The 10,000-nt window shown below is 46.2% G+C and overlaps 1 protein-coding gene across 1 annotated transcript in view; it reads right to left on the bottom strand.

Annotated features, from left to right (window-relative positions):
- LOC123517537 (low-density lipoprotein receptor-related protein 2-like) overlaps positions 1–10,000 on the bottom strand; it is a 346,506-nt gene that overhangs the window by 132,098 nt on the left and 204,408 nt on the right.

The following is a 10,000-nucleotide window of genomic DNA, read 5'->3' as shown; positions in this document are numbered from 1 at the left end:
ACTTAATTTTATCTAACCTAATCTAATATTTTGGTTTCCTCCTGCTGTTACTTTTCTTTTTCTTATCATTATTGCTTTCACTTCTCTTTTTTTCCCCTTTCACATTTTACTTATGAATGGTGAAAACTGCACAAAATGTCTCTGGTTCTTGGGTCTACCGTGAGTGGAACTTGTACTGTAGCTTCCCCTGTCTCCACCCACAACCCTCTCTCTCTCTCTCTCTCTCTCTCTCTCTCTCTCTCTCTCTCTCTCTCTCTCTCTCTGTCGATTCAGGTGTATGATATGTCAACTCCAAACGTCCTGCCCCTCTCCGTCTCTTCCTCCTCCTCCTCCTCCTTCTCCTCCTCCTCCTCCTCCTCCTCCTCCCAATCCACGTTATCACCAAGTTTGTCGAGAGCACCCACGACTTATCCTCCGTAGACCCTTCCCCTCCTCGCCCTCCTTCCTCCCTTCCCTTCCCTTCCCTTACCTTCCCTTCCCTTCACTCTCTCCACTCACCGTCAAAAGTTTTCGAAGTCGAGTCAAAGTTTCCCTCGAATTTAAAAGTTAACTTGACCGATTCCTGTTTTCCATTCAATTTCTAGTCGTTCTTCCATTTTTAGTAGTCTTGTTTACCAGGTTGCTTTTATCGGTTTGTCTGCGCGCTCGTAACTTCATTCAGAAACAGCTCTCAGAGACACACGTATTCTTTTCTGTGTGATTATTCTATTTTTAAACTCCGGAGGGAAAAACAGAGTTCAGTTCACGCAATCCATTAACAAAGTCGAGATTTTTCCAGCTGCAGAAACGAGGGTTGGGTTCGAAAGCTCCTGGCCGATGTGGGAGCGGTCATATTTGAGGTTTGTTTTTACCATATTGAGGCTCCACCAAGCAGCGGCTATCGAGGCCCCGCGCAGGGTGGTTGTTGAGGCTTGGGGTTGTGGGGGCGTGGGAAGGGGAGGTGCTAAAGGCGATAACGAGCGAAGGAAACAGAGAAGGTCTTGAGTACACGAGGAGGAGGTATGCATTGTCATTCCACTTGTATTATCGTGAGGGTTGTTGTACTCGTGGCGTTTCACTGAAGAGAGAGTGTAGTCACCTGGATGTAGCACACACACACACACACACACACACACACACACACACATTCCTTCTATTCGCCCATATATGTAATGTCGGAGCATATCTAAGGATAGCTGCAAAAGGTCTGAAGGTCCATACGTCTTGTGCCAACACCAGATGTTCTAATAACATGATGAAACTCGTGAGTAATGCTTGCCTTCCTCAGACTGCTTCCCTCTCTTACTTGCACGCAGTAGAGAGAAAAACTACGCGTGACAACTGGTTTGCGATTTATTGCCAGCTAAAGGGGTTAGTTACAGTACTTCCCATGTACTGTACGTATATAGGGAACCATAAACTAAACTACATTAATCGCGCCACATCTGTTCCTTCTTCCTTGGGGCGAGAGTGGCCAGCTTTAACAGACCTTGCTTGGCTCGGTGTTATTATCTCTTACCGTTTACTTTTAACAGGTCGTAATAAAAGACATTGTGGATTCTACGGACAGTCTCATGATTCTAGTTAGAGTTTATATAAGGATTCAGCGTCATTAAATAGGAAAAAAAGAACCATTAATATGAACACCACTATAATCATCTTCCATGGCCTATGATAGTCGAATAATAATGAAATACTTCGAACAACAAGAATAACAACCTGTACATACACAAAACCGTCAATAACATCAATAACAACAACGGTAACAACGGAAACCACATCATCACAACCACCACTGCAATCACCACAACCACCACCACAACCACCACCACTACCGCCACTAACACCACCACAACCACCATTTTCGAGCAACCCTCCTTACGTGGCTGGCTTCAAAGTTTGGTTCACCTACACCACTCATTAAGGAAATTACGTACAGGCTATGTAGAGTCTATTACTGCCCCTAATTCATCGAGTTTAGCTTGGTCTCAATACGCCAAGCTCGGCCACAACTAGAATAACGGCACTGGGCTTAATGGGAGGGGAAAAAGAGCCGCACTACAACAGTCTGTATTCAAAAACTCTATTCTCTCACCATGATTACTTTCAAAGGCCACAGAGATGATTATCCGGGTTTTCAAGGGAGTTTCTCTTGTTGCTAATGTAGAAATCTTGTTAACCTATCACTAATGCAGTAGAAACACCCTTAAAACCCCGTATGACTTCAATTACTTCCTTTTGAAAATTGTGCAGGTGGGGACAGTAGTGTTTCAGAATACGCATATCACAGTCCCGCGGTGAAAGCTGCAGTTGTGAGTCGTTAAAGTCGCTGCAATCGACGCTAGATCAGAGGACACCGTTACGTGACGCTTTTTTCTTCGCTTACCTGTGTAGGGAGAGAGAGAGAGAGAGAGAGAGAGAGAGAGAGAGAGAGAGAGAGAGAGAGAGAGAGAGAGAGAGAGAGAGATAAAGAGTGTGTGTGTGTGTGTGTTACAACCATAAATAGCTGCAGAAAGTTCCCTCTTTGGTTCACAATTTCCCTCACGTTCGCTCCTTCACAAAGCAGCAGCAATCGGCCGACATCAGCAGGACTCGTGTTCGGTCTTTACATATTCACTCCTGTGTCAGTCCATTGCCTGTTTTCCCGAGGCGCTCCAGGGAGAACTGGCGCATTTTTCAACGTCATGTCGGGCGGTGCAGCGGGAGCCGGGAAGTGAGGCAAGACGCGAGTCACACCACCGACGGTTTTTGTCGCGGAGAAATGTGAGAGTCGGTCACGCCGCAAGGTTGACGTCACCAGAGAATTCTATATATTTTTGAGCTCGACACTTTTCACTGTGACGCTTTAGTATCTCATAATGAATTCATTATTAATTAGCGAGTACAGCTGACTTACATGTCACAATCTAAAGTGATTATGAATATTCCGTCTATGTGAGGCGTGCAGCTGGTGTGTGGGCGTGGCCGGTGCTACTGACTGTACTGTGCTGCGTGGCGTGTTGCTGTGTGCTCTGGGAACACGCTTGCCAACGTGACTTGAAGACTCGCAGAGGATGTATATAATGGAAGAACATTTCCTCCGCATAATGCTGGACTGCAGTCACCAATGAACGCTAGCAAGTGCCCGTTGCCTTCCACAGTGCACATGTCTCAAACGCCTCCGAAAAAAAAAACACCCTCTCCTCGCCCTGGCGCCTCACTCCAGACCGGCGCCTTTCTAACCAACGCTCCAAAGGGCCTCTTGTTAAAAAAACAGACTTGCATTGTGGCTGTTCCGGCAGCGGCGGTACCAGTGGTGGAAGCAGTCACGGTGGTGGTGGTGGTGGTGGTGGTGGTGGTGGTGGTGGCGGGGGCATCATGGCTGACCCTCGGACCCACAGGACTACTTGCTCTCGGTTCATAAATAATTTGCATTAAAAACTAGTTAAATTGTTTTCCATTGTAACAGATGCCACATTTTATAATTGTGAGTGGCTATATTATAATTTCTCTCATTAAATATGAAACAATAAAAATGTTCCATTGACAGCAAGAATTTATAATGCATCGAGGCTTAGCGAGAGTGAGTGGCTGGATCATTGGTGGAACAGTGGAGGCGAGGGAAGCACACAAACTATGGGAACACGTAAATAAAACCAGCCTTAAGAAATACCAATACCAGTCTTTTTTATAGGGATGAGAAAAAAAGTAAAAGCCGCAGTAGAAGTTAGTAGAAACCCTGAGTACTCAAGATACCTCTCCTCTCTTTTCATCTCTCCTTAACTCCCCTCTCCCTTCCTTCTTTCCCCCAAGGAGGAGGAGGCGGTGCTCGAGGCGATCCGGGTGACAGGCGGCGACAAACCGGAGACAGAGAAGGGGAAGATCCGTAAGCAGGAGGGACGGAGGGAGAAGATGAGACTGAACATGTGAAGTGAGTGACTGGTGACTTGGTGATGGATCCGCTTTGTGAGAGAGTCAAGGAATGAGGAAAGACAGGAAAATGGAGAGATGGGGAGACTGAAAAAAAGTGTCGGAAATTAATGAGAAGAAAAAAAAAGCTTGAATAAGGAAGAAAAATGAAGAAAGGCGATGCGCAGGGTGCCAACTTTGATGAAAGAAAGTCGGAGGGTTAGTAGAGAGAGGGGGAGAGGAAAAAGGGGGCGGAGATGTGGGGCCCGTGGAGGGAGACAAGGAAAAAGAAAGGAAGGAAGGTGGGACAAGAAAGAGGAAAGAGAGGATGAAAATAAATTAGGTTTCGAGGAGAAAAATATGAGACGTGACAAGGCTGGCAAGTCTCCCGCGATGCCACACTTGCCGCCAGAGACTCCCTCCAGGGGCGCCTCCTCCGTGTTCCCGGGGCATCTCTCCACCACCCACCATCCTCTCTGCTCCCATCGGCTGCAGGCATTAAGGCAAACAGCGTACATCGCCCGCACTTAAACCATCCACACCGCCGCTTGTTGAGGAGATTAGGACAGGTAACAGTGAGCCGGGTTACCTACGAGCGATCACGAGGCTGCACGTCACACTAACTGGCTCATTTCCCCACCGCTGGTGTCAGGTGGCGATGACGGCGGCGGCTCGGGCTTGCACTCTCACATCGCCTCACACGCTCACTGGCTGGCTGTGCGGGGCGTGAGTGGCAGCTTGCTGGTGACAGCCACAGCAAGTTTGCGTATCGCGTGTCGAGTCAAGGAAGCAGCAGAGGAGGATGGTGAAAAGGACAATACCAGGAAGGGTTCTCGCTAATATCATTAAGTCGTAGCGGCTTTCAGGGAGACGCTTCATGTGACCACGATACACGACCAAACCATATCGCACTGAACCAATCCAGTTGAGACACACAGATGCACAAAGGGAGGTCGCCAGCTGCACGTGGCAACAGAAAGCCTAATTAATATACACGAGGAAACCAGCGGTGTGAGTTGCAGGACGAGACCCTACTGTGTTTCAAGAGCCCAGTATATCCCCGCCGCGCCGTCCTGCATACAAAGAACTCACCACTAGAAACCGACTACTGCTCTTGCTCCTCCTCCTTGTATACCACTACCTGCCTTCACCGCCTTCCCTGCCCACGCCAGGACGTGTCATAGATCTCCACTCAACTGCGCATCACATTCCATACAGCGGACTCAAACCTCGTTGGTATTCAGATTTAATCAATTAGGCTGCAGCAAGTTGGGCGGCCGTTACTCCGACTCCAGCTGTAGACGATGCTGGTGGCGGTGCTGGCGGTGCTGGTAGTGGTGGTGGTGGTGGTGGTTGTGGTGTTGGTGTTAGTGTTGGTGGTGGTGATGATAAATGTACAAAGGAGTGTTTGCGTGTAAGAGAGAGAGAGAGAGAGAGAGAGAGAGAGAGAGAGAGAGAGAGAGAGAGAGAGAGAGAGAGAGAGAGAGAGAGAGAGAGAGAGAGAGAGAGAGAGAGAGAGAACTATTTTCATTGCTGAAAATATTTATTTATTTAGTATGCTATTTTTACCATAGTGCTTTGTGTGTGTGTGTGTGTGTGTGTGTGTGTGTGTGTGTGTGTGTGTGTGTGTGTGTGTGTGTGTGTATGAGACAATAAACAATCGCATGAAATCATATCAACAATATTTTCTCACACCAAACCACTTCTTTCATCCACTTTGTTTTCCTCAAGGCTCAACTTACACAACTACTAGACCACCACTCTTCCTTTCCACCACCACCACCACCACCATCACCACTACCACCACCACCACATCCTTCCACACCATCAACACATCCTTCCACACCAATTATCATGCAATCCACACCTGATATCACCATCACATTACTCCTTCACTTCCACACAATACTACAAGTCCCTCCACGATTCCACATTCCATCCACCACATTGCATTACCACACACCCACGTAGCCTCCACACTGCTGCCTGTCCCAGACTCAGAAGCCTCCAGCTGTCTTGCCAGAGAGAGAGAGAGAGAGAGAGAGAGAGAGAGAGAGAGAGAGAGAGAGAGAGAGAGAGAGAGAGAGAGAGAGAGGAAGGTCGAAGTCGCCGACAGGTAGCCGGACCCAGCACCTGAATTATTGAGAAGTATTTACCTGCCACTCAGAAGCCACCCTTTACTCCTCTTCCTCCTCCTCCTCCTCCTCCCCCTGTATACCTATTCACCTGCACTTCTCTCCCCTTACATTAATCTCCTTTCTCCCCACACCCACAAAATTTCATCCTTCCATCCCCTCATTCCCCTCCCTTGCACCTGTTTCCCAGCGACCCTTCCCTACACACCGTCCACCTCCCCATCCCGGGCACCTGCTCCCGTCAGCCACGCGCCTCATCGCTCAGAGAGATGCCTGTGATGTTACAACGGACGCGATACACGAGTGAAAAAAACGTCACAAAAATAGAACAGTCTAAAGAGAGAGAGAGAGAGAGAGAGAGAGAGAGAGAGAGAGAGAGAGAGAGAGAGAGAGAGAGAGAGAGAGAGAGAGAGAGAGAAGTAACACAACACAGGTGGTACACAGCGAAACCTTTTCCTCGCGTCTTGGTACATATGTAAAAATTGATGTACAGGCTGAGAAATAAAAAAAATAAGAAAAAAAAACATGATATAAACCTCCAGCCACATAGATATCGCAGCTGGAAAAGAACTCTGAAAAAAAAATATATAAAGAAAAAAAAAAAAAGAGCTATACATATCTTGCCATGGTAGAGGAGCCATAAATTTAAGAATCGCAAATGCAAATGTATCTGAGGAAAATATATCGTGAGCCGTATTTTTCTTTTTGTATTTTTAGCAGCAAGAACCACACAGCTGGGGGCGGAGGGACGCTTGAGCAGGCACGGAGGAAGGCACGCAGGGGAGGCAAAGGGAGGGAATGGATGGAAGAAAGAGATGAGAGGAAGCATTAGTAAAGGAAAACGAATAGGAAAGTGAGGAGAATGGGAGGGAAGGAATGAAAGGAGAGGGAGAAGAGAGGGTGTATTGAAAAGGGGGTACAGATAAGAGAGGGAAAGAAGTGGAGGTAGAGAAGGGAAAGGGGGAGAAAGGAAGGGAAGAAATATTGGAAAGAGGAACAGATAAGAGAAGGGGAAAGAAGAGGAGGAATGGAAGTGAGGAAGAACGGGGGTGTAAGAGGAGGCGCTGATAAGGAAAAAGGAAAAGGAGGAAGGGAGAAGAGAGAGATAAGTGGGAAAGATAGACAAATGAAAGACGAAAAGACGCAAAGAAATAACTCATAAATGAAGAAAAGAAAAAAGGAAATAAAAGATAAGGATACGTATATTTCCAGTCACATCCTTTCTCCTTTCCCAGAGATAAGATACAATATCTACTATTTATTAATCCTTTCAGTACCATGACGCGTTTTTTCATTATTGATTCTGCTAACTATTTGATAATTCTAGACACCCTCAGAGACTCATGTAGGGATTAAAATAGTGATGACTCTAGCTATTAATCATCTGACCTCCATACTCAAAACTCATGGTAGAAATGTGTCCCAGTACTGAAGGGGTAAATATAAACATCATTAACAACTACTCCTGCCACAAAAATCTACATGCATTCCAGTACCCAGCGCTGCATTGCCTTCCCTAGCTGCCCAGGACTCGGAAACACTGCTACGCCAAACTCCCACTACTTTCAAAGGCTCTAGTTCGGGTGTGGGCAAACTACGGCCCCCAAAGGAATTCATGCGGCCCGACAAATGTTAGTAAATGTGAAAGAGCAAAGTTAATAAACAGCGCCAAATAGTATTGTGAGCATTTTATTTTCTTTCCGCAAGTGTGTATATTCGTGTGAGAGTGGCTTTTTCTTTGCCTTTAATTTTGTATTTTAAATATTAATGATTTTACGGCCCTACAAGATTATGATTCTTTTTAATGAGGCCCTAGCACTGAAAAATTTACCCACTCTGCTCTAACTGAAATGACATAAATTTTCAAAGCTGTTTCTATAGTTCTAACCCCATTTCAACAAGGTCTGTACGTTATCAACAGGAGAAACACTTCAAGAACGTAACAGATCATCTACATGGCTTCTGGAAATACATACGATGGGAGAGAAGAGCGTTTTTAATACAGACTCTTTCTTGACACAAAACTACATGCATCTAACTACACATACATTTTTCACTCAAAAAACAAAATTAAAAGAAAAAAAAAACATTACTCTTTAAATCATCCTCGGAGTTCCCTTCTAACTTGTTTGGGGACGGGCACCTCAGTGGACCCTTTTCTTTTCAACCATAGTTTTTGTTGCCCTTGGTCGGTTTTCTCTATTACATAAAATAAAAATGTCATCTCTTTACTCTTCCACGTACACCAGGAAAGCTCTCTTGCCTTGCCTCGTTCCTCTAGGACTCATGTGCGGGTGCGCGTGACACGGTGAAATGAGATGCGAAATATACAATCAGGAGGCAGCAGAGGGAGCGGCGTCCCGTGATGCTCCTGTTATGTTCCATGAATATGACAATCTCTCCTCTAATTTCTCATTAATCCCTGACCGAGTGTGTGCAGCGCCAGGTAATAACACTCTTTCTCTCTCTCTCTCTCTCTCTCTCTCTCTCTCTCTCTCTCTCTCTCTCTCTCTCTCTCTCTCTCTACAATCTTCATTGCAGTTTATCTTCCTTCCTTCTTTCCTTCTTCATTCTCTCCCTTTCCCTCATTCTCCTCCTCCTCCTCCTCCTCCTCCTCCTCCTCCTCCTACTCCCACGTTTCTGGTATATTAATTTTCAGTGACGTAATAGCAACATTCAACAACAAGTATTCCACTCCATTGCCAATTTAGTTCACAGACTATCATATTGCCTGCCTTCTGAACTCTCCCTCTCTCTCTCTCTCATGCCAGCAGTAATACAGATTAATACTGGAGAGTGCGGTACTGAATGCTAGGGAGAGGAGAAGCATGCATTGGCTAACATTATGGAATTTCACCCTATCATTATTTTTTTACTTGGAAGTCACGCGCTGAATGGATTTTTCTAGCCATGTTTCTTATACTCTCCATCTCTCGTGTCTGTATACTTCGTTGGCTTCATTAATCATTCCCCTGGTGGTAGTAGTAGTAGTAGTAGTAGTAGTAGTAGTAGTAGTAGTAGTAGTAGTAGTAGTAGTAGTAGTAGTAGTAGTAAAGAAGAAGAAGAAGAAGAAGAAGAAGAAGAAGAAGAAGAAGAAGGTTGTAAAAAATAAACTTCTTCAATTTCCTGCTGGCGGAGATTGTCTTGGGTGGTGGTGGTACACCTCCTCCTCCTCCTCCTCCTTCTCCTCCTCCTCCTCCTCCTCCTCCTCCTCCTTCTCCTCCTCCTCCTCCTCCTCCATCTCTTCTCCTTCTTCTCACCTCACTCAGCAACTCTTCCTCTTCCAAATGTCTCTCCGAACCTGTTTGTCTTCCGCCCGACCAAGACTTCAGAGGCAAAAATTTGTTTGTGAACCGATTAAAAGCGATTTCAGTTTCCCTTCATTTTTACTAACTTTCTTTCTCGCGACGGAGGGGGGAGGTGAGGGAGAAAAAAGTGGCCTACAAAGTTTTGCCCAGCGGGGAAGCCAACCCTTTCACAAGACGGCAAAAGATCGCAAACGGGACATCAAATTTTTGCCCCCCTTCTTTACGTCTCCACTCTCTTACCTCTCCTTTTCCCTTCCCTCCCTTCTTATTACCTTCCTGTTTCTTCTCTAATATTACTTCTTCTCTTCTCTTTCCCGACCAGTCAGACAGGCGAAAGGGTCTCTGTCTCTGCCGTGTCGTTGCTAAACTCTCGGTCGGGAAGGTTTTACGACAGGAGGGACGAGCGGGAAAGGACTCATGAAGGTGGCAGTGGTGGCGGCAATGCGATGGTTTACTGGGCAGCATCTTCATCGGTCTCACATTCCCCGGTCCTCTCTTGCCGCGGAACGGGAACTCAGCGCCTCGTCTGGGTGAAGATAAGGTGCTTGCCTCGAGGTCAATGTCACCGTAACGCCAATCGAAATGTGGGTCACCTTTTGATGGCCACAACTTCTCCGCGTGAAAGAGTTTGTAGTTGGAAGGTTTGAGTGTAAAAAGAAACATACTTGTACTCTTAACCCTTTCAATATT

The sequence above is a fragment of the Portunus trituberculatus genome, chromosome 42 (genome assembly GCF_017591435.1).
Source record: "Portunus trituberculatus isolate SZX2019 chromosome 42, ASM1759143v1, whole genome shotgun sequence".
In the NCBI taxonomy this organism is placed as follows: Eukaryota; Metazoa; Arthropoda; class Malacostraca; order Decapoda; family Portunidae; genus Portunus; species Portunus trituberculatus.
The sequence above is the reverse complement of the archived record's forward strand: the minus strand, read 5'-3'. Positions and strand labels throughout refer to the sequence as shown.